This window comes from Malaclemys terrapin, chromosome 9 (genome assembly GCF_027887155.1).
Source record: "Malaclemys terrapin pileata isolate rMalTer1 chromosome 9, rMalTer1.hap1, whole genome shotgun sequence".
NCBI classification, from domain to species: Eukaryota; Metazoa; Chordata; order Testudines; family Emydidae; genus Malaclemys; species Malaclemys terrapin.
This window is the reverse complement of record NC_071513.1, coordinates 66652946-66678643: the sequence shown is the minus strand read 5'-3', so window position 1 is coordinate 66678643 and position 25698 is coordinate 66652946. Positions and strand designations below refer to the sequence as shown.

Below are 25698 nucleotides of genomic sequence, written 5' to 3'. Positions count from 1 at the left end.
CTTACCATTGCAGGTTGAAAATATTGCAGCCAGAATGTTCATAACTGAGTGTCTAAAGTTATCATCTTAATTCCACGTTTTGAAAAATACTGATCAGCAGTTTCCTGGGCAGGCAAAAGTGTATTCAGATACATCTGAGGTGCTTTTTCTGATACTGTTTGGATACCATGGTGACAAGTACACTATAAACATCTAGGTGAATATGAGAGAAGGGTTCCAAATGAGCATGACTCAATAGCGTTGAAAGGTTAAAAAAAAAAAAATCAGTGAGTCTGACTGGTATTATTCCAAGGCATCACTTGATGGCAAAATTATGTCACGGATTTAAAATGTTAATTTAGCGAATGTAATTGAAGATGGTAGTTCTGTTTGTATAAGAACAGCTGTTGCTCTTCCAAGCATACTAAGCTATTTGTTTCAATAATACCCTGGAACAGTGAGTTCCACAAATGATGTGCTGTTTCCCTCTGCCTGTTTGGATTCTGCCTTTTAATGCAAGATAAATCATCTTTTGAATATCCTCTTGTACTTTTGTTATAGGAACAACTAAGCGAGACTGCAAATTTGGCCTTCTGTAAATCATTTCTTGCTTTATTTAACACGATTGTATCTCATCTTCTTCTTTCCTTTTCCACATAAATTAGTACAAATCGTTTTAAAAGTTCTTGTCTCCAACCTCTTCGCTACATCCACAAAACTCTAAGCAGTTCGGTTGCCCTTCTCTGACTTCTTACACTTTTGTAGTATCTTTAAAAAGAGAACTTATCATGGAGCAAAAGATTATTCCTGATGGATGGATCTTATTCAATTCTTAATTAATATTCTTTAAGTCTAATATACTAATACTTAGCATTTCAATGCGTCACAGAGCCTTGAGATAATTTAGTGTCTCTCCTGCCACCTAGTGGTGATTTATCTGTAGGACACATTGGATTAAAAAGAATGCACAATGATTGTGCTTCGTAGTATTCATAACTCTCATGACAGCATCCTGGCAACTTCTCATTACAGGGTTATTCTAGAGAGTTTTCAGGAGCTTCTGACAATTACAAGTCCAATAATTTTATCACTAATGAGTGTCTGAGTTTAGGAACATGTTCGATATTGGTTATGGGATTTAAATGAGTATCAACATTGTAGAATTGCCATTTCCCATGGCAAGCAGTCATATTAGCTGAGCAGTCTTGTTTCTCCTGAGGTTTTATGTTTTCTTCCTTATTTTACTTTGTGAATATTTAAAATATTTTTGATAGCTTGAGGAGATCCTTTTTGTAGAATCTATCTGTACTTGCTCCTCCTATTTCAGATGCAATTCAGCACGCATAGGCAGTGATATCAGAATAATTGGGAGCAATCTCTTAGGGTTACTACAATGATAGGACATGAAAGTGTTAATAAAGCACAACTACCAAAAGAATTTTCGAGAAACTCAAGGGAAATTAATGGAATTGTTAGGATGACACATAAAGTGAGTTCTTCCTAACAGAACAACGACTTTCCTCTCAGGATGTAAGATAGAAATTTTTTTTAGGTCTCTCTAGTTGATTTTAATCCTGATCTGAATTTAAAGAGAAGGAAAAAATTAATGATACAATTTATGAACATGCAACAAACAAGTCTTTTACTCTATTTATAAACAAAAATAAAATGGCAATCCTCTTGTTTGCAACACGGGGAAGGGAGAATATCCGAGAGGAGAGAATATTTCTCTGTTTTTGCTGCTGTCCAGTGCACCTTAGAATGCATGCATTTCTCTGCAGCCACATTTGCAAGAGAGGACTGGGCATGTTTGCTCCACAAAAGCCCAGCTCCCAGCTCATAAAAACCTGACAATCTCCACCTCCCACTCAGGGCCGGCACCAGGCACCCAAGCACATGCTTGGGGCGGCACCTGGTAAGGGGCAGCGGGGGGAGCGCGGCGCGGCATTCCGCGGGGGGGGGTGGGCTCTGGCGGCGCGGCGCTCGGCGGGGGGGGCGGCGCTCTGGGGGGGGTTCCGGCGGCACTTGGCGGGGTGCGGAGGCGGCCTCCGGCGCTCGGCGGGGGGCGGCGCGGGCGTGGCGCTGGAGGGGGGTTCCGGCGGCGCTCGGCAGGGGGCGGGGGCGGGCTCTGGCGGCGCTCGGCGGCAGTGGGGGGGGGCGGCGCAGGGCTCAGTGCTCGGGGGGTTCCGGCGGCGCTCGGCGCAGGGGGGTGCGGGCTCCAGCGCGCAGCGTTCGGCGGGGGGGCAGCGCGGGGGGGGCAGCGCTCGGCGGGGGGGGCGGCACAGGGGGCGGCGCTCGGCTGGTGGTGCGACGCTCGGTGGGGAGAGCTCGGGGGGGCGGTGCTTTTTTTTGCTGCTTGGGGCAGCAAAAAAGCTAGAGCCGGCCCTGCTCCTACTACAGCGTCGTATCCAGAGCATTTTGGCCTAATGAAGTGAAGTAGTGAGGCTTTGAACATTGGGGGGGGGGGGGGAGAGAGGGAATTACTAGATAAGAGAGTGGTGGTTTTTTTTAAACAGATGGTTACAAGAATTTTGCTCACTCACTTGCTATCTTCTTTATTATTCTTGCTTTTTATTGGGTGTTAGAAAAGCTCTATTAAAATGTTGAAATTATGGTTCCCTCATTGTAATAACAGTATTGAAATTGAATGTACTCCTGGTGAAAGTTGCTGGGGTGACAGATCTGGATGACAAAGTCAATTATTTAGCTTTGGGACAGATTATGTCTGGACAGCTGCTCTACAAGCTCTATGTTGCCCACTCTACTCCTGGAATGGCTTCTTTTGGGGTGAGGGTACATCATTCTGCATGCCCATTCAGTCCCCCTTTTGAGGCAGCCAACAAAGGAGCCATAGTGATCCACAAATCTGGAATGGCCTCGCCCCTTCTTTTGCACAGGACTCAAATCTCCCAGATAATAACTAGTTTCAGTTGCTATCAGCCTCTGGTGGATTTGGGTGATTTAGATAGTACAAACCATATATGGAAAAGTCCCTAGAGTAAGACTGATCTTCAGCAGACAAAATGAGGAAGATGCTTTGAGCTGGCTTGCAAGCTACACATTTTTCCACCTTTTGAACCTTTGGTTAAAGTGGCATAAAGGCCTCCGGTATTGATAAAACTAGAATTTCAAAACTACTACCTGCATATTATATTGAGAGTTTAATATTTGATAGTATATGTGTGTGTGTGTAAGTGGCAACACATAGCTATTAGTATCACCTAAGCAAAGTGACTTTGAACTGAATTGACATTCTTTGTTAACAAATTGTCTAAATTGGAACTTGAGTTGTTTGGTTGAACTGCCCAGGCAGTCCCATAATTCTACTGGTTTATAAGATTGGTTGGAAATGAATAAGGATGTATATTTTTAAGGATCCATAGAGCCACATTGGAGGGGTTAGAGGCCCAGCCTACCTCTGACAGCTCTGCCAGGGGAATGATCCAACCCAGGTTCACCTGGGGACAGTTAACAGCGTAGGTTATTGGAAGGCAGTTTATTAAGCAAAGAAGCACTGGGACCAATAAAAGGCTTTTAACAGCTGTTAGGGAGGGGCCCCTGAGGAGGAAGGAAGCTCTGGAGAGGCCCCTAGAGGGCTTGAATTGGCTAGAAGTTGTGCTCTTGGAGCTGGGGAGCCTGACTTAAGCAGAAGGTATGCTCCTAGGATAGAAAGCCTAGAAGAAGAGAGGTAAAGAGAGGACTCAGGTGAGGGCAAACAGAATGGGCCTGACTGAGTCTCTGAGTGGGGAAGCTGAGACAAAAGGATTTGTTGTGCTTTGTGCAGGTCTTTTTAATAAATAAATGAGACCTTCAGGGGAGAGTGCTCTGAATATCTGAAGCTTGTTTGTATTTTTTTTTTTTTTTTTTTTTTTTTTACTTCAGATTGAAGGAAAATCAATGCTGGTCTCCTCAGGTGCACCACATCCAACTACAAGGGGTCACACTAGGGACAGGCCTGCACTAGGATAGTACAAAAAACACCAAGGCAGAAGATTAGAGAACAAGGAAAAATGTTCGCCTCTGTAATAAGACCGTGATAAAACCCAAATGAATTGAACTTGTTTATTATTTCTTGATGAATTCCACATGGAATGTTACAGTTTAGTTTTTGACATTGTAAACATGGTCATCTTATCTTTAATGGTAAATTACAGGAAAAAACAGCTTTTTAATTGTAACCTTGACCAATAACTCATGAATTTGTTATAATTCTTCAGTCTGCACTTTAGCTAAGGAATTGAGAGCCAAAGAACAGTGATAAACTAGCAGAGTATACTAGTGAATTGAATTAAGTAACCAAAGTGTGTGTTACGATGTAAGTTTCTTATAAGATGATAAAACACAGTTTGGCCCCATGGATGCTGGCCCACCAAACTATGTTTATATAGTAACCAGTCTAGCGGTGAAGACTCCAAATATCTTTACCAGTCTAAGCCATCCACACTGAAAAATATTTTTATTAAAAATAGTTATACAAATTATTTAAAAAGCAAAGATGTGTTCCAGGTACCAGGGGCTTTAAAAATCATTAATTTCTGCTGAAGACCTACAGACTCTAGGAGATTTTTAGCTCCCTAATTCTAGTAGTTACTTTTGAAAACCAGCATTTTTAAATCTCTGTTGGGAGTTGAAACTGAGAAGGTAGTTTTCTTTCTGTCAGTTACCATTCTACTCCTGTTGCAATAGAAATGGGAATGAGAAATACTGTAGATTAAATATGGAAAATAACACTAAGGGCATGGGTGAAGTCAATATTACATATCTTTGTTTCCTTCATGTCTGAATATTTGTCTCGCACTTTAGGTAAAATCCTGCCTCCACTGAAATCAATGGTTAAACTCCCATTGACATGAAACAGTATAAAGTATGTGGGAAGGATAGATTCAGGCCATGGATGAGGAACAGCATCCAGTGTATAACTTGATGTTCAAGTAAATTCTCTTAACCAAATCAACAACTCTTTTTTGTAGTAATCACATGGAACACTCAAATTCTCCTCTGTTAGGAGATCTAACTGATAGTATGCAACCCCGTACTGGAGAGGATCTAGGTAGAATGGATTACTCTTTACATTTTTTTATGCATGTATGGGGGGGGGAAAGTGCAAATGTTTCAGTATCAACTCCTCCTATGCTATCTTTAAAAGAATGTCTATAATGATAAATAAAAATACTACCCAACGAATACCACGCAAAGTGAATGAGTGCTCTTTGCCTGAAGCTAACACTTCACAATTCTATTTGCATTTAAGAGAGAGAAGTGGAGGACAGTCACTCCTGGCTATTAAACACAATCCAGATATAAAGCATCTTTCCAGATGATATGTGTGTAACTTACTGTTATTTACAGAAGAATTTTTGTATTTAGCCCTAGAAACATGGGTTATAAATAGGGTTGTCTAATAATCGCACTTAAGTCACGCGATTAACTAAAAAAAATTAATCGAGATTAAAAACATTAATCACACTTTTAATCACACTGTTAAACAATAGAATACCAATTGAAATTTATTGAATATTTTTGAATGTTTTTCTACATTTTCAAATATATTGATTTCAGTTACAACACAGAATACAAAGTGTACAGTGCTCACTTTATATTATTTTTATTAAAAATATTTACACTATAAAATGATAAACAAAAGAAACAGTATTTTTCAATTCACCTCATACAAGTACTGTAGTGCAATCTATTTATCATGCAACTTACAACTGTAGATTTTTATTTTTTGGTTACATAAATGCACTCAAAACCAAAACAATGTGAAACTTTAGAGCCTACAAGTCCAGTCAGTCCTACTTCTTGTTCAACCAATCATGCAAACAAGTTTGTTGCAGGAGATAATGCTGCCTGCTTCTTGTTTACAATGTCACCTGAAAATAAGAACAGGTGTTCACATGGTACTGTTGTAGCAGGCGTCACAAGATATTTATGTGCCAGCTGCACTAAAGATTCATATGTCCCTTCATGCTTCAACCACCATTCCAGAGGAAATGAGTTCATGCTGATGACTGGTTCTGCTCAATAATGATCCAAAATGGCGTGGACCGATGCACAATCATTTTCATTATCTGAGTCAGATGCCACCTGCAGAAGGTTGATTTTCTTTTTTGGTGGTTCGGATTCTGTAGTTTCCACATTGGACTGTTACTTTCAGAAATCTTAAAGAGCATGCTCCACACCTTGTCAGTCTCAAATTTTGGAAGGCACTTCAGATTCTTAAACCTTGGATCCAGTGCTGTAGCTGTCTTTATAAATCTCACATTAGTACCTTCTCTGTGTTTTGTCAAATCTGCAGTGAAAGTGTTCTTAAAATGAACAACATGTGCCGGGTCATCATCTGAGAGTGCAGATAATATTTTGTGCTTTGGCTTGTTTTTTGTTTGGGTTTTTTTTTTTTTTTGAGAGAGAGAGAGAGAGAGAGAGAGAGAGGTTCTTATTCTTTGCATATGATAAACATTTGACAGAGGGTTCATTTTAAAAGGCTGTTTGGGGTTGAGAGGTATTACTGGCCTCAGTAATTCCCCATTTTAAGTATAGTTACACTGCACCTTTGTATTTGTTAATGATATAGTATGTATGAAACATAGATGTCCTACACTGGCTCAAATAGTCATTCTAAACATTTTAGTATTTTTCTTCTTTTTTTTTTTTTTAAATATATTTTATAATTAAGTTTTATTATTTTTAACCCACTAGAGGGCAGATTACTACAATATAACTAAATACGGAGCCATGTTTACAAAAATGAAAAATTTATCCAAGCTGCTTGCATTAAAAGGACATACATTTTTAGTGACACTTTAGTCATTAAAGCCAAATGAAAATAGAAATATAAAATGTCTTTAATTATAAGACAATGCAAAATAGTTAGCAGTGAAGCTGCAGGTGTGTGTGTGGTGACTGATCATAATTTTCCAATGGATAGCCCAATCTCCATTTAAGGAACTAGAAAGTTGGGCCCCCATAATCCAGGTGTCTTGAGATAGATTTAATAATAATCATAAATTCATATAGTGTGAAAGAGCCCTTCGTCTATGAGAACACACTAGTTCCTATGGCTGGTACCACAGCAACCCCCAACATCCAGGGAAACAATTACAGGGAACGTCCTGCTCTGGCTCTAGGGTGAAATATTCTCGGTCACTCTGTGGGGATGGTGCATGCACAATCCATTCAGGATGTAGGAGCTGTGAGGGGAAGGAGCAAAGTCAGGACAAACAAAACCCTCAGAGGATTTAGGTGCCAAATTCTAACTAGTCTCTAGCAACCCTGTGTAAATAGAGAGATTTGAGAAGCTTAACTTGGCCAAATGCTGGCAAATTTTCATGAGGAGAGCAAAAGGCACAGTCAGGGCGACACCAGGGCAACCCCTCTGCCAAATTTAAAGTCCCTGCTCCAAAACATGGATGTGCTACTGCTTTTCGGTTAAATGGCTATAAAAAATGTCCTTAACATGGGCAGAACTACATATTATTCCCCAACCTTGTTCTGAAAAACAGCTGAATTGTTTTCAAGCTGAAATTCACATGCCTCTCCACCCCCAAACAATCAAAAACATTTTTTTTTTTGCTTTCATAGAATTCCATCTTGAATTCTAACTATTGTCCTGAAATGTTGCCAAAAAAGTGAGATCTCATAGTTGCAAAACTCCTCTAAATATAGTGGAAATCTTATTTCTGGGAAGCTTTTGGAAAAAGCATTTCCTTCTCTTAGCACAATTCTTCTCTACATGATCATATTTGGGTTTGTCTGACTGCAATACTGGTATTCAGGAACTGGTGAAACAGAAGAGGCTTATACTCCTGCTGATTCATGCACTTTATTACTACCAGTGTGATCAGCTATAGACTTGCTTTGGCAAAAGGTGTAAGGAACGACTATTTTTTCAATCTAGGGCTGAAAAACAATCTTCCAAAGTGACGACAGTTACAGTGCTTAAAAACCAGCATAAGAACCAGAGTAGAAGAGAACAATGTGAAAGGTTATCAGGCCAAGCCAAATGGTCAAAAATTCTCATTGGCAAATTCACCTCAGATTTGGGATAACAGTAGATCTTTTTCTGCAGTGTAAAATTCCTACTGCAAATTATTAAGAAAATAACAAAGAGTTTGGAAGGGATCTAAATCTTCATTCTCCAAGACATAAGCCAACACCAACTACGAGGGTTTGGGGGAAACTTTTCCTGGGGCAGGTTACCCTGTAACTACTCATGTTAGCATTTCTTGCACCTTTCTCTGAAGCTGCTGGTACTCATCATTAACAGTAACAGGATATTAGGCTAGAGAGACTGCTGTGGCAGGGCCTATGAACTAGGTCCAATAAAAATGCTGCATAGCTTTTGGCAGCAGTAAGGTGACATTTTGTCCACCTTCCAATCCCCTTCCCCTCTGTCATTGCTTGTCAAAACACAATGGGATGTCTAGGTATCAGATGTGGCCATGTTAATTAAAAAAATATTACCTCTGTTTGCCTAAGACTTGCCCCACCATCTTTTTCTGGAAGCCACTGATGTGAATGGATTGAGATATGGACTTGTTACAGTTTGAAGGGGCAGCCTTTAATAAAATTACATAGGAGGAAGTTTTTCAAGGGAAACTTGGGTATTCCCAGAGACAGAACTATGCTATTTTTTATTGCAAAAACTGACAGAAACGCTACAGTCTCCCTACTGGAGAAATCCAGACATTCTCATGAAAACATGCAATAACTGATCTTCCAGGCAAATACTCCCGAACTGAAACATGGCACTTCCACACAGTTGTAACGACAGACTGCTCCTTGATCCCCTTCACTGAAGATGGGTGGATGTGTCGCCAGTGAGTCAGACAACAAGTGGCTTTCCAGTTGACTTCAGACAACAGGAACCATCCACCAAATAATAGAGCCCATCACTTCTGTAATTCCTCCAGGCTCTGTCCTGAGACCCTGAGTGACAATATCTAAAATAAAAAGACAGTCTTATGCAATAATCCCAACTAACTTGTAATATGAGTTATGAGTATAGGCCCTGATCATGCATTTGATAACATGGGCAGAGTGTTGTGCCCACACAGAGCCCCAACCACAGTCTGGCTATGCAATATCAGTGGAAAGATTAGGGCCAGAGTCAGTAATAACAACCTCCATGTACTTTGAGGAGTGACAGGGAGCAGAGGGGAGCAATGTTTGAGTGACAGCAGTACAGCATAAAAGATGGTACAAAACATGCTGGGTCACTGTTTCATGAAGTATTCTCTGAACAACCCATTCTGTAATCAGTGAGAGCTTGTGGCTGTCAGCACGTCTGAAAGTCAGGGCAGTAATGTAGATCCCTAAAAATGGATTTAGGCATCTAACTACTGACACCCAGGTTTCAAAATGTCAGCCTGAGTGTCAGTCATCCATATATATACAGCTGCTAAAATTCTTAATTTCATATAACTTTAGTAGACTTACTTTGGATTTACACAGATGAAACTGGTTTATAATCTGGAATATGTAAGGATATAAATAGTAAAAAATGTCCTTTGATGCCTCACCATTCAGTGAGCTGTGACATTCACCTACTGAAATCAGCAAATGTACTTGGGTTGAGACCTTCAGCAGAGATGTTTGGAGGATGAAAGAGGAACAACTGATAAAGAACAAAGAACGGCAACCACAATAGCTGACAACTTTTCATCCAGGTAACGAAAGCATTTAATCATCTGCAGTTTATCCAGCAGCCATCTGCTCACTAAGTGTTTATAAAGATGAGTCAGAGGTATTGAATGTGCTTTTGAGTAGGGTGGGTCATTTTAAATGGTCACCACCTGCCCTCAGGAGTTATTAGTGAACAATTTGCAAATTGTTCATCTGTTTCCTAAACAGGTTTGCCTCCTGAATTTGTACAATAAAAATTCCTGTTATGTATCTCAGGATTTGGGTTTAGGAAATATAAACATAATCTGAATACAATTATTGTAATCTTTTGCTAAATGATCATACCAATTAGGACAAACTTGATATGGAAAAGAAGAGAAACAACTCCATATGGAATTAGACCATAAGGATAGATAGAATGTAGGCCTCAAAATGTTTCTCTACGGAGGTGTCTCCACAAAACACAGTTGAATTCTTAACAGCGCTTTTCTTAATGTGCATACATAACCCTTGTTAGCAGAAGTATCCCGATCAAGAGGGGAAAAGGCCCCCATGCTGAGAATGCAAAGTTAGATAACAACCTATACAAACATTATATTGTCATTGGGCACATGTGTGAGAGCAAATATTGTACATCCTTGATATTTGTAAATGCAAACATCTGGAGAGAGCAGGGAGAGCTTTTAAACTACAAATGCATATGCAGCTATTAGTTTTAAGAAGGTCCATATTGTTCCTGGTCCTTGCATGGTTGCCCAGGGTGCAAGGAGTCTTTCCCTCCCTCGCATACCTCATAAAAGACCAAGATGAATCAGTCCATTGCACTCAGGTATTTCAGGAGTACAGGAAATGCATTTCATACATCCCAGAGTGGGTGGGGGGAATGTGGTGGGACAGTGCAGTCGTCTTGTACACCAGATTGCTCAGAGAGGGATGGGCCTCTTGGACATACAATCCTTCCCTTAGCTCTGCTGGAACAGAGTGACTTTGCACCACACCCTGAACGCTGCTGTGTGTGTTCTTCATTTGACCCCTGAAGAAGCCTTATTTTTTTCCCCCTAAAAAGATTTTAACATTTCCTTTAAAAAAAAAAAGCTGAGTTACAACATTTTGATTCCGCTTTTGTGCTTCTGCTCTTAGCATATTCCAGGGACATGTAAAAAGAAGACCAGGAGTACTTGTGGCACCTTAGAGACTAACAAATTTATTAGAGCATAAGCTTTCGTGGACTACAGCCCACTTCTTCGGATGCATATATGCATCCGAAGAATGCATCCGAAGAAGTGGGCTGTAGTCCACGAAAGCTTATGCTCTAATAAATTTGTTAGTCTCTAAGGTGCCACAAGTACTCCTGTTCTTCTTTTTGCGGATACAGACTAACACGGCTGTTACTCTGAATCCAGGGACATGTGGTTCATTGATGCATCTCCTCATGTTTCCCCGCAGTTTGTATGACTTATACAGCAATTAACTGCTTCTTTTGTTGCCTTTTTTCTCATGTTCTGCCAACTGCTTAATTTGGTTCCTCTAACTGTGCAGCAACATCCCATCAAATCAATAACCTAGCTGCTGAAAAATATATTGGGCCAAATTTTCTGGTGCCATAACTCCTTTGAAACCTTTGAGGTTATCCCAATAGAGAAACTGACCCATGATTTTTACAAGCATTTGCAGCTATTAACTTAAAACTAGACAGGGCTTAACAGAGTGAGAGGAAATGTGGTGTAGTGATTAGCACACAGACAATTTGGGAGCCAAGACTTCTTGGTTCTCTTCCTGGGTCTTAATCTAATTCATTATGTGACCTTGTATAGTTCATTTAATATTGTTATGCTTCAGTTTACCCATCTGTACAACGGGGTTTTATAATAAGTAACTATCTCTCAGAGATGTGGTAGGGCTTATTTGGGATTTGCAAAGCACTCTGAGATAACATGCACAACAGCCTTTCATCCAGGTAAGTGTGGTTTTATGTGTATCTTAGTTACTTGCTATATTTAAAAGGCTCATCACTTCCATAAGTTTCCACTTCTGTAAGAGGAGAAAGAGAGGGACAGGGAAATGTAACAACAATATCTGTTTGCAGATAACATTAAGGGTCTGACTTAAAAATTAAATAGGCAATTGGGTGTTGAAACAAACTTAGGGTTTAATGTCTACCTTCTCAGTCCAGTTCTCAGTGAATAAGTGGCCACTTCCACAACTGGTACTAATTTAGGGTTACCATTCATCCGGATTCCCCTGGACATGTCCGGCTTTTAGAGTTAAAAATAGCGTCTGGAGGGAATTTGTAAATGTCCGGACTTCCCCCCCCACCCCGATGCAGAGCGCGCACAGCTAACAGGGCAGCCGGCCGGAAGGTGCCATTTACATGGGGCTCCGACAGCCAGAGAGAGCCCCCTCCTCCACCCTGCAGCTGAGAGCACTCCCTCCCTCCCTCCCTGCATTCGCAGATCACCAGCCGGCCGTTCGCAGCGGCAGTCTGGAGCTCCTCCCCCTGCTCCTCCTCCCCGGCACGCTGGTCTGAGCGGCAGGGTAAGGGGGCCAGGGGGTCGGAGAAGGGGCAGGGAGGTTCTGGAGCGGGCAGTCAAGAGACAGGGAGCAGGGGGGGGGGTCGGGAGTGCGGGGGGGGCTTTCTGGGGGGATGGATAAGGTTTTGGGCAGTCAGGGTACAGGTAGGGGGTAGGGTTCTGGAGGGCAGTTAGGAGCAGGGGTCCCAGGAGGGGGCAGTCAGGGGACAAGGAGCGAGGGGGGGTTGGGAGTTGTGGGGGGGCTGTCAGGATAAGGGTTGGGGCAGTCAAGGGACAGGTAGGGGGTAGGGTCTTAGGGGGCCAGTTAGGATGGGGGGAGGGTCTCGGGAGGGGGCAGTCAGGGGACAAGAGGCAGGGAGGCTTAGGTAGGGGGTGGAGTCCTGGGGGGCAGTTAGGGGCAGGGGTCCCAGGAGGGGTCAGTCAGGGGACAAGGAGCGGGGGGAGGGTTGGGGGTTCTGAGGGGGGCGGGAAGTGGGAGGGGCAGGGGCAGAGCTAGGGCAGGACACTATTCGCGTAGCTGAAGTCGAAGTATCTTAGTTCGACTTACCTGGCCGTCCTCATGGCGGCAAGTCGACCGCCACAGCTCCCCCGTTGACTCCGCTTACTCCTCCTGCCGAGGTGGAGTACGGGCGTTGATTCGGGGATCGATTTATCGCATCTAGACGAGGCGCGATAAATCGATCCCCGATAGATCGATTACTACCCGCCGATCCGGCGGGAAGTGTAGATGTGGCCTTGGTCCTGGCTCAGCCCAGGGGACTAGACTCGATGACCTCTCAGAGTTCCTTCCAATCATACATTACTATGATTCTATGCAACGTAGACAGTGGACTAAAAAAATAAGAATGTTCAACAAATGCAAATGTGATACACTAAAGAAATTTCAGTGTCTGATTCACCACTGCCTTGTACTTTGTAGACTCACACCTCTGCAAAGTGAATATAAGGCATTATGGGCCTGATCATTCTGCCAGTGTAAAGCAGCCTTAAAATTGATGTAAAAATAATTTACATCAGACTTAAGGCCCATTTACATTGCCAGAGTTATGTATGTAACCCTTCTGCCCATCTAAGTTGGCAGCAACAAGGGCCGGGTTCTGTATCTAGGGGTTCCGTTTCAATAACGCAATGCAAAACCGGCTCGAGCCCCCACCCAGTGACCTGGGACAATTACATACCACCCCCTGGGCGCCTCTAAGAGGCAATACTTCCCCTCTCGCAAGCACGGAGTCTGAGTGTAACAGAAAATGTTTAATAACATGAGGTAAACGACATCAGCATTAAATTGGAAAAACACCACAAACAGGATTCACAACACAAACCATGAGCAAAAAACCCACCCCAGCAAATTGGGCTGTGTCTTTTCCCGTTGGTTCTTGAAACCAGCAACCCAAGAATCACCAAAGTCCCAAAAGTCCAACAACCCCCCAAAGTCTCTGTCTCTGGTCAGTGCAGCCCCAGAGTTCAAGGGGGGGGGCACGGAGGGTGTTAAGGGGCACCTTATGTGATCTGAGGCCGACTGGCTGCCTCTCTGTGGGGTTCCGCCACAGCCTTCACCACGAGCCACTCCACTCCACCAGCTGTCTCGTGAGCCGCTCCCGCCGTCCCACGAACTGCTCTGGCAGCTGCTCCACTCTGCTCACCGACCTGTGAGCCGCTCAGTTCCGCTCCGCTCCAACCGTCCCCGCGAGGCTCCACTCTGCTAGCTGCTCTGCCAGCCGCTTAGCAATATAGCTTCAGGCTCCCCCACTATTTAACACAGCCTCAGTGATCTCAGCTCTTAATAACTTTAGCTCTTTTGTGATTTCAGCTCTTAGCAATTTCAGCTCATAGTAGGGGAGCCCTAGTGCTAGTGCACCATTGGCCCAAAGTGAATTCAGCTCAGCAGTCTGTAACTAGACTCCTAATGGAATCAAAGTTAGCTCTGACATTCAACAGTGGAGAGAGAAGGTAGTACAATTGGTGTTTCAACCCCTCAGAGAGGGCCCATACCATCAGGTATAAATACCTGACCCCATCCTCTCTCTATTCACTGGGTTTTGTAACCCATGCCCCTTGTCAAGCAAGTGCTACTTAGGTAATGGTGAAGGACTCACTCAGTCCTTCTGTCATACAACAGTTCCACTGGCCTTGATTCACAGAATCAGGGTAACAAAACTTTATTCTTCCTGCCCCAATAACAGAGAAAACTGGGGATCCCACACCAGCCAAAGTAACCACTTTGAGTTGCTGTTGTCTCATACCAGGCGAGTGGGTGTGCCTATGCAAACAAGATCAGCCCCTGGAGTTCTTTTCCACACTCGCCATAATTTACCACCAGATGTCATCCTGACTCTGCTTATATTTAAAGGAACTTTAGTGCAAAGAGGAATCAGACTTAGCAAATCAGAATGGTAGCACATTTTATACCAACTTTGCAAAAGCATAAGTGACTAAACAAACAGTAGGCAGTGGAGACTCCGGTTCTTCATTTTATTTATTGTGGTGCCAATAATTCAAGAAATATGTTGACAAATTGATAGGGTTCAGAGAAGATCTGTGAGAATGATTAAAGGTTTTGAAAGCTTGCCTTGTAGTAAGAGACTCAAGGAGCTCAATCTTGTTTAATTTAACAGGGTTAAGGGATGACTTGATCACAGTTTAGACTACCTACATGGGAACAGAAATTTGATATAGAAGATTCTTCAATTTAGCAGACAAAGGTATAACAAGATCCTATAGCTGGAAGCTGAAGATAGACTAAAAATAAAATTCAAAATTTTAACATGTGGATAATTAACTAATGGAACAACCTACCAAAGAGTTGTGTTGGATTCTCCATTGCTGGACATTTTAAAATCGAGGTTGGATGTCTTGCTAAAAAAAAAAAAAAAAGCCCTATTGCAAAAAGGAATTAAATTAGGTAAGTGTTATCTTGGAGGTCAGATAGGATGATCATGGTGGTCCTCTCTGGCTTTATAATCTGTGAATATTAATAGTCTGAGCCAATGTGTATATATACCTCAAGGAGCATATGGGTACACACATCTCTTGCTAGTAAATTTGTTAGTCTCTAAGGTGCCACAAGTACTCCTGTTCTTTTTGCGGATACAGACTAACACGGCTGCTACTCTGAAACATCTCTTGCTAGTGTAACTTTAGCGCCCTCATGGCCAAGATTGAGTCTGCTCTGCAGGCAGCTCTGGCCAAGAGAAGGCGCGCACAGGAATGCAGCAGGAAAAATCCCTTCCACCCCAGGGGCACCTGTTCCAAACCCCCCAGAGTGAACACCCACACCCACAGGAAAAGTACAATGGATATAAGAAAGGGAAATATTTATTTACAGAGGGTTGAGAGGAGAAAAATAACAAGAGGAAATATAGGGAGAACAGTAAAACAGGGCTGCATCCAAGCCAAGGCCCCACGGGCCCAGTGATAGCACAGTCTGGGAGGTCAGACACTGAGCAATGTGTCTGCACACAGAGTTCAGGAGTCCCGAGCAAAGTTCCAGTCCAGTGGTGAGTCTTGGGTGTTCCTGGTCGTCTTCGGCGCCAGTGAACTTTCCCCCAACAAACCCCTCCGGTGTCCTCTTCTGCCGCTCTCTACAAAGCCACACAGAGCGACCACCTCCCCACTTAACTATCTAGCAACCTCCCTCCTTGTTCCCAATGCAGAGTTACAAGCCCCAGTACTCATAGCCCCATGCAGCTTTGGGCAGCAGTCATACTGGGTCTAGCTCCGGCCTGTCCTTCTCGGGCGATTCCTCCCTGGCATAGTGCTCCTTCTGGGTCCTGTCCTGGGCTGTCCCCGAATGGCCGCCCTGTCCTTCTCAGGCTTCAGGCAGGTTCTCTGTTGCTTCACTTTTCGAGGGCCTGCGGACTGCCCTTCTCTCTCCCTCGGAGCTCCAGTGCCACCCCCTGGAGTTTCCCTCCTTTTTTCTTACTCTCTCCCTCCCCCCTAGGAAAAAGATTTAAAGGGGCCATGCTCTCTAAACCCCAAAGGGGTTACACTAGCATTAATGGGAGTTACTCACCTTTTTCAAGATATACCCATTTTTCTAAATTAAAATATGACAAGACAGACAGACCTCTTAGTAAATTGTACAGGCAATTGGTTGATCACAGTTTGGTTCATTATGAAATATATTCAAGAGATCAAATAACAAGTGGCAGTCAGGTTTATTGCTCTAAGCCAATAATAATATAGTACAGGAAAATGGTTCTATATGATACCAGTCTCCCTGGGAAGCCATCTTGTGCAGCGATGTTATATTCATCTTGTGAGGAAGGCATGATCCCAAAGTTACACATTTCAGAAGGTATTATTTATATGATGATTTTACAAGTTACACATCTCTTTACATGTCACTGAAATCCAACCCATCAGTTTGTCCCAATTTCCTAACTTGTTCTGTTCCTTGTCTTTTTGTTTTGGATACTAGCATTCCAGGTACTGGTTTTAACTTACATTTGTTCTAGAACTTAATACATCTTGACTCTGATAAGTTTCCTATCTGTTTATTCCAATGCTTACATCAGCCAATGCAAGGAGTTATGGGATATTTAGCATAAATGAACAGGATTATGGTATAGGCCATTTTAGGCTATATTATAATATTTGTGCTTAATACATCTCTCTCTATATATATAAATATATGAGAGGATAATACATAATATGATTGATATATGCTGGCTAATATATATTTTATATATATGTCAACAAACATAAGATAATAAATCAGGATAGGGAAGGCCAGGAGGTTATTGTTAAGTATAAGGGAAGAGTGTTTGAAGGAGGGGAGAGGATGATGCCTGGCAGAGGAACACAGTAAACAAAGTTTTGATACTGTAACATTTCAGTTAGTTATATTTAATAGCATAACTGAACAGAAGGAAAAGTGAATACTCTACCTTGTATTAGTGATTAGCTTACGTGATTGCTCAATTCTGCTCCTGGTAAAGTCGAGTCAATGGAAAACTCCCACTGACTTTCAGTGGGTGCACTTTAAAAGTTCATTCCAGGTCTGGTGATATTACCAGATGTAGCAGTAACCATGATTTTAAATGTAGGGAATGTTACTGGAACCAGTAACATAACTAAAGCCAGAATGAACTTTTAAGTGCATGCGCTGTAGGTGAAGTAGGGTTGGGGGCCCTACATGAAAGTCCTTAATAGGATTCACTACGAAAGTATATTTTCATTAACACTGGTTTCCTGGAGTAATTGCCAACAAAACTTAAAGCTGTACCATGAAGATATGATTATGCTACCCCCATGAAGAGGTTAACCAGTTATTGTAAGTTGCTAGACAACAGTATGCACACTAATCGGAGCTAATGGGATTTTTTTTCCTGATGAAGCAGTGATCCTTAACATAATATCCTTGCTCATGCTTTTGTTGGTGTAGCTCTGTAAAGGCTGGTTTAAACGGGTTCTAGCTAGTTCACAAGGAATACTCGTGTCTTTCCTGCTTATGAGATTGAACAAATCTCTCTTTAAAGCTCTTACTGTTTGTATAATTGATCACTAGACTCTTCAGTAACTTTGCTGGCAACAAGCTCCTTTTGGTACATGCAACAGGGAAGTATTTGAGCCTCACTTCCATCAAAACATAGGGACAGACTCTGAAAGCAGAGATTACCTACAGGTTTAGGTACCCAGGGCCCAGTTCTCTGATGCATTAGGGCTCCTTAGTGGCACACCAGCGCATAAGGCAGACCTAGACATGATTTAGCTGACCAGTGGAGGACTTCCCCTGTGCAGGAGAAACTTCTAGTGTTATAAAGCCACTGTAGCTGTTCCAGTCTTCCTCCTCTGTGTAGGGGACACAGCTGGATTTAAGGATACAGACTGTGTAATTGCTGCCTCATTAACCCTGGTGGATCCCTGGTCACTGGAAAAGCCCTCAGACTGGGACCATTGCTAGTTGGTATGCCCTGATGACTCCATGAATGGGGGAGTGCAAAAATATCTTAAAGCCACCTTTGAACCTCTCCTGACCCTGAGCTGCTACAAGTCCTCCTACAACACAACACAGGATCTAGGTCGTAGTTTTCAAGACACTAAACATTTTGTTAAAGGCAGCATTTCCATATTAAACACTGGATTCCTGCCACTGTGTATGATTATTATAAATGACAACTCTTCGCTCCTTTACTTTGCTCACCCACCTTGCTTCTGAAATAGAGGGGTAACTGTGTCGCACCCCGAGGCCTTGGCTACACTTACCAGGTAGTTCGACGGCTGGAAATCGAAGTTCTGGGTTCGACTTATCGCGTCTAGTCTGGACGCGATAAGTCGAACCCGGAAGTGCTCGCCGTCGACTGCGGTACTCCAGCTCGGCGAGAGGAGTACCGCGGTGTCGACGGGGGAGCCTGCCTGCCGCGTGTGGACCAAGGTAAGTTTGAACTAAGGTACTTCGACTTCAGCTACGTTATTCACGTAGCTGAAGTTGCGTACCTTAGTTCGAATTGGGGGGGGTAGTGTAGACCAAGCCCGAGTAATATTTTTCTCATTCTCAGGCAGTGTTGTTGTCAGTCATGTCTGATTATTTGTGAGCACCCCTTTTATGTGAAATGTCCTTTGTATAATGGAAAAACATACAGCAGTGAATCCCATTATCAAGAGGCATATCTATTGCCATTGGGAATCCTGTGTATGCTAGAGTTTTCTGCTAGGAAAGGGGAAGCATAATAGTCCTCATACATGTTTGTGACAGACTGATCATTTCCTGCAATATCCTGAATAAACTTAATTGAATTAAATTAAACTTTACTGAACTAAGTTTAACACATTTGGAGTTCATTGTATTAAATGTACAAGAGATGTTGAAAGAGGCACCTAAGCTTTAACTAAGGCACTTCACCTTCTTTAATTTATTGATTTCTGAACATTTTACTACATCATCCTGTGCTTTAGTTGCATAGAAAGATGTTTTCTTTTTAATAGATTTTTTTTTCTGCTCCATGGTCAGCTGAGACTGAATTTGACCTGTTGGTGCTCAGTTTCTTTTCCTGATAACTCTATTAGCATGGGTGGCGGATATCATAGGCTGAGGGAGGCTGTGCCTCCCCGAAACAGCCAGGCATGGCCCCACTTATGCTCCGCCACCAGGGCCCCTCCTGCTTCCCACTCTGCAGCTCACACTGCAGCTTGAGCTGGGGCCACGCAATCTGCCTTCCCAGCACTCCAGGGCGAGGGGGTTGGGATTGTGCCACGTGTAGGGTTACCATATTCAAACATTTAAAAAAGAGGACACTCCACGGGGCCCCGGTCCCACCCCCGGCCCTGCCCCAACTCCGCCCCTTCCCCACCCCCGGCCCCGCCCCAACCCCACCCCTTCTCTGCCCCCATTCCAACCCCTTCCCCAAAGTCCCTGCCCCAACTCTGCCCCCTCCTCTGAGCACCCCGCATTCCCCCTCCTCCCTCCCGCTCTGATCTTGGTTGGGGGTTGCTAAGTGCTTCCCTGCTCCCCACTCGCCCCGCAGCCCCTGCAGCCTCTATGCCCTTGCTTGCCTGCCCTGCTCCTCCTCACCCTGCAGCCTCTGCACCCCCCCCGCCCCTGCAGCCTCTGTGCCCCCTGCTCCCCACTCGCCCTGCAGCCTCTGCACCCCCCCACCCCTGCAGCCTCTGTGCCCCCTGCTCCCCACTCGCCCTGCAGCCTCTGCACCCCCTGCCTGCCCTGCCCCTGCAGCCTCTACACACACACACACCCTGCCGCCTGCCCTGCTCCCCCCACTCACCCGGCAGAGGGAGAAATGCAGGCTCCACGTGGACTCAAACACTTCCGCGCTGCTCTGTGGGGGAGGAGGGAGCGGGGGAGGGACTCTGGCTGCTAGAGGCCCTAGTGGTTGCGAGCGGCTTTCAATTAGGCCAGGCGTCCAATCAGCCGCGCTGCACTCCGCATGAGGGGAAGGGGGAAATCCCAGACTTTTCTACTTGATTAGAAATCTCCCCCTGGATGGCCATTTAAGGCTGAAAAAGCTGGACATGTCTGGGGAAACCCCGGACGGATGGTAACCCTAGCCACGTGGCACTCAGGGCTGGGGACACTATCTTAGGGCAGGGGCTGGTGGCCGTGGGGGGGGGGGCCTCTGGGCTCTGGCGGGGGAGGGGTCATGGAAGGGGCAGGGCCTCGGGCAGAAGGGGCGAGGCTGGGGCTAGCCTCCCCGAGCCGGCAGTTCACACGCTGCCCATGTCTATTAGCATATTTGGTTTAAATTAATGTAAGAAAGAATCAGAGCCAAATCTTCATCTGCTGTAAATTGCCACTGACTTCAAAAGAGCTATACCCAGTTGATATCAGTTGTAGATCTGACCCAGCTGTTTTCACATATCTTTTATTATGCAGTCGGCTACTATAAATGAGTTTCAACTGTGCTTTTTGTTTAATAGTTTGAGCCAAAGGAGATAATCCTGTCAAACACCATGGCTAGATATTTAAAGAGGCAGGATAATTTTATGACAAAAAATAATGTGTTCTTATGCAAGTTAAGGTTGATCAGATGTCATGCTTCAGATCCAGCATGTAAGCAGGTTTCCTGAAGGGGTCAAGGAGGGTTTTTTCCCTCAATGTACAGAATCTAAGTTTGGCTGGAAGGCAAAAATGCCCTTTGTTGAGAACTTTTGAGGTTTCAAAAACTTTTCATTCCACACTGGAACAAAATCAAAACTTTCTGAACATTTTTCACAACATGGAGTTATGCTCTCTCTTTCTCTCTAATGAGAAGTGTCCAGAGAATCCACCTTGGACCTCAGACACCTTGCCATCAAAAACATTGTCAAAATCAATACATCTTTTCAAAACATTCTGACTTCAGCAAAACAGCATATTGCTACAGAAAAGCATTCAGATGCTACCAGCTCGGACAGAACCACACCAGCAAGATGCTACGATGTGGAGAGAGGGAAAGGCTTTGCTTTGCTCTGAGCATGAAGGCGTAGGCAAGTGTTTGATGTCAGATACCAAACTTGACAGGCCAGTGGTCTCCTCTGTTCCCACGAAACTTGCATTTCTACTATCTGGCTTTGAAAACCGATTCAATCTTCATCCAGAAGTCTGTAATGTGACAGTCACTTTCAAATCTGTAATCGAAGCCAAACGAGAATACAAGTGTTCTATGTCATGCATAGTGCACTGCTGTAGTGTGCATGTATTCAGAATGGAATTGGGTTACATTTTGGATCTCACACTGACATGTAGTGCACAACACCATACCAAAGTCTAACTTGGTAGGGATTAAAACAAAATGTTGTCCCTCTCTGCCCAGGGTGGATGCAAACCTTTTGGATCCCAGCTAGGGGTGAGCTCACAAGAGGGAGCACAGTCTTCCCTGTATCATTCTCTCCTTCCCCCAACCCCATGGAAACTCCTCCATACAACTCAAACTGCATGGTTAGGGATAGGGGAGGCTGAGCACCAGCCCAGGAGGACTACCATTCTCTACAGAATAGGCCATGCAGTGCTGTAAAGTTCCCCTCACATATGAAGAGAGATTCCTGACCCAGTGATGGGAGTTGCTGGCAGAATGGCTTTTTGTAGAAACCATGCTTCCAAGGGGCTTGATGGGATTCAGGGAGATCTGGAACCTGTAAAAAGATACAGACTTCATGAGGGTGGCCTGTGTGTCTGTGGATTTCAAGGATCCACTGGTTTTAGGTAGTGAACCCTTGTTAGTTCTATGGGGCCGGGGGGAACCATGCCCCTCCCCTCAATGGGAGAATACATTGGAAACTTTCAGAGTGTAAATGTTTGGCGTTTCCTATCTCCCGTGGGGCACAGCATGCAGAGGGAATGGTGCTGCACAAGTACACTATTATGTTCTTCCTTCCTTTCAGATGAAATAAGCATGAAAGAGTTGGTGGAAAAATCAACATTTCAGTGCAGCCGCCTTTGTCAAAGTGCAGTCAAATATCTGTAAGTAGTGACAGTGTTATAAAAGGAAGAATTGGCTTTGTAGTTAACGTATAAGACTGGACATAAAATCCGAGTTGGGCAACTTCCGCAAGGTGAAATTCACCCCTGCACCGAAGGCTGTCACAGACTACATGTCTTTGTCTCAGTTTCCCCACATGTAAAATGAGGCTAAAACTTCTCTGCTTCACAGGGGTATTGTGTGGCTAAATTCATTGTTTTGTGAGGCACTCAGATACTGCCCTAATGGGGCACCTGGTAATTATTAAAAATGAAATCAATGTAGGAGTTCATGTATGCTTCGATTGTGTCATTTTAATGACACAGCTTGATTTTTTTTCTCTTATCATTTACATCAGTGTAATTAGATTTACTCCAGTGTGAGTGAAAAGAGAATCAGGCCCCCAAATAAAGTAAAACCCACCATCAGCGAATGGGCTTCTTGGTGACTTTGCACCAAAACAGAACAAGGAAGCAAAGAGGAAAAGTTTTATCCGTGTTACATTTTATAGAGAAGAGAATGCCGTGCTTACAAAATATTCTTTCTACACAAAGGTGACATTTGAAACTGGTGGCCAGGTAATGCTATCTCACTGGGGGAATATTTATAGACTGAGGCCTGGTCTACACTACGACTTTAATTCGGATTTATCAGCTTTAATTCGAATTAACCCTGTAACCGTCCACACAACGACGCCATTTAATTCGATGTAAAGGGCCCTTTAAATCGATTTCTGTACTCCACCCCAACGAGCGGAGTAGCGCCAAAATCGATTTTAGCAATTCGAATTAGGGTTAGTGTGGCCGCAATTCGATGGTATTGGCCTCCGGGAGCTATCCCACAGTGCATCATTGTGACCGCTCTGGACAGCAATCCGAACTCGGATGCACTGGCCAGGTAGACAGGAAAAGCCCCGCGAACATTTGAACTTCATTTCCTGTTTGCCCAGCGTGGAGAGCACAGGTGACCACAGATACCTCATCAGCACAGGTAACCATGCAGACTGATAATCGAAAAAGAGCACCAGCATGGACCGTGAGGGAGGTACTGGATCTGATCGCTGTATGGGGAGAGGATTCAGTGCTTGCAGAACTTCGTTCTAAAAGACGAAATGCAAAAACTTTTGAAAAAATTTCCAAGGGCATGATGGAGAGAGGCCACAATAGGGACTCTGAGCAGTGCCGCGTGAAGGTCAAGGAGCTCAGACAAGCCTATCAAAAAACAAAGGAGGCAAACGGTCGCTCCGGGTCAGAGCCGCGGACATGCCGCTACTACGCCGAGCTGCATGCAATTCTAGGGGGGGCTGCCACCACTACCCCACCTTTGTTCGTGGATTCTGGGTCGGGGATAGTCTCGACGCCTGAGGATTCTGCCGATGGGGTAGAGGAGGAGGAGGAGGAGGATGAGCTTGCAGAGAGCACACAGCACTCCATTCTCCCCAACAGCCAGGATCTTTTTATCACCCTGACTGAAGTACCCTCCCAAGCCTCCCAAGCGAGTACCCAAGACTCTGACCCCATGGAAGGGACCTCAGGTGAGTTTACCTTTTAAAATATAAAACTTGTTTTAAAAGCAAACGGTTTTTAATGATTACTTTGCCTGACTTTGCATTCGCGGTCAGTTCAGCTACTGGAAAAGTCTGTAGCTACTGGAAAAGTCTGTTAACGTGTCTGGGGATGGAGCGGAAATCCTCCAGGGACATCTCCATGAAGCTCTCCTGGAGGTACTCCGAAAGCCTTGCTGGAAGGTTTCTGGGCAGTGCATCCTTATTCCCTCCTCCATGGTAGGACACTTGACCACGCCATGCTTGCAGCAAGTAATCTGGTATCATTGCCTGACAAAGCCTGGCAGCGTATGGTCCCGGTGTTTGCTGGCATTCAAGCAACATCCGTTCTTTATCTTGTTGTGTAATCCTCAGGAGAGTGATATCACTCCTGGTAACCTGGTTGAAATACGGGAACTTAATTAAGGGGACAGAGGTGGCCGTTCCTACTGGGCTGTTTGCCTGTGGCGGAAAATAAATCCTTCCCTGCAGTTAGCCAAGCGCAGATGGGAAATTGGCCCTGAAGTTTTCCGCGTTTGGCTAGCAGGGATCTTCCCTGTTACCAGCCACGCGGTGGGGGGAGGGTACCGTGATCATCCCAGAGAATTCATGGCGAGGGGGGGGGTCGGCGGCGGGGGGGGGTAGTTTGGTGCCTGCAGGGATCTTCCCTGATACCAGCCATGCGGTGGGGGGAGGGGTACCGTGATCATCCCAGAGAATTCATGGCGGGGGGGGGGGTTAGTTTGTTTTCTGGTGCTGCTGAATGTTAACAGAAAAACCGCAGCACTCTACTTGCCTGAAGGGGCCCAGACAAGCCCCCCCACACTGCCCCCCCCCCCAACTGGCTGAGATTGGCCAGGCTTCTGCAGCACTCTACAGGCTATGCTTGGTATGTGGGAAAGGAGGGTGCAGAAGCTGTAAAACAATGGCTTACCATGGCCGCATGCAAGCCGAATTCTGTTGCCCAGACCTGTGATCTCTAGCAGCAAAGCCACAAGCACTCAGCATTAAGAGGCAAAATGCGACCTTGCACAGAAATCACATGTGCTATGTAATGTGAACAGTGTTGGTCACCGTGAAAGAGTATAAGCATTGTTCTGCAAAATGTAGCTTTTAAAACAATTCTCTCTTTTTTCCCCTCCCTACAGCAGCTGCAAATTCCTCAAGCCTCCCTCCTCCATCCCGAAGGTTATCACAGATAAGGCGTCGTAAGAAGAAGACGCGGGAGGACATGTTTTCTGAAATTATGCAATCCAGCAGGAGTGACAGAGCTCATCTGAATGAGTGGAAGGAAACAGTTTCAAAGTATAGGAAAGAAGTCAGTGAACGTGAGGAGAGGAGGGACCAACGTGAGGAGAGGAGGGACCAACGTGAGGAGAGGAGAGACGATCGAGATGAGAGATGGCGGCAGGAAGACCAGAGGATGAAGGATGCAACGCTGGGGCTGCTCCGGCGTCTGGTGGAGGTTCAGGAACGGCTGCTGGAAAACAGACTGCCGCTTCAGCCCCTGTTCCACCCTCCCCCCTCCCCATGTTCCGTATCCTCCTCACCCAGACGTGTAAGAACGCGGGGGGGGAGGCTCCGTACACCTTCCCATTCCACCCCAGTAGACAGCCCAAGCAAAAGGCTGTCATTTTTTTAACCTTTTCTTTGTGGCTTTTTCCTTCCCAGCAATCCTCCTCCCAAATACCACCCGGGTTCCCTCCCTCTTTTTCTAATCTATTAATAAAGAATAAATGATTTTTAAATGATAGTGACTTTATTTGGTTTGAAAGAAAGCTGGGGGAAGGGGCAGGGTGGGTTCCTTACAGAAAATCAGTCAGTAAAGGGGGAGGGTTTTCATGAAGGAGAAACAAACAGATATTTCACACGGTAGCCTGGCCAGCCATGAAACTGGTTTTCAAAGCTTCTCTGATGCACAGCGCTTCATGGTGTGATCTTCTAATCGCCCTGGTGTCTGGCTGCGCGTAATCAGCAGCCAGGCGATTTGCCTCAGCCTCCCACCCCGCCATAAAGGTCTCCCCCTTACTTTCACAGAGATTGTGGAGCACACAGCAAGCAGAAATAACAATGGGGAGATTTCTTTGGCTGAGGTCAGAGCGAGTCAATAATGAACGCCAGCGACCTT

At 44.6% G+C, this 25698-nt stretch overlaps 1 long non-coding RNA gene across 1 annotated transcript; it reads left to right on the top strand.

Annotated features, from left to right (window-relative positions):
* The first annotated feature begins 1811 nt into the window (after window positions 1-1811).
* LOC128842795 (uncharacterized) lies at window positions 1812-24852 on the top strand. Its single transcript, XR_008446118.1, has 3 exons — window positions 1812-1894; window positions 9508-9647; window positions 24719-24852. It is a non-coding gene; the product is annotated as an uncharacterized LOC128842795 (long non-coding RNA).
* The last annotated feature ends 846 nt before the right edge of the window (window positions 24853-25698 follow it).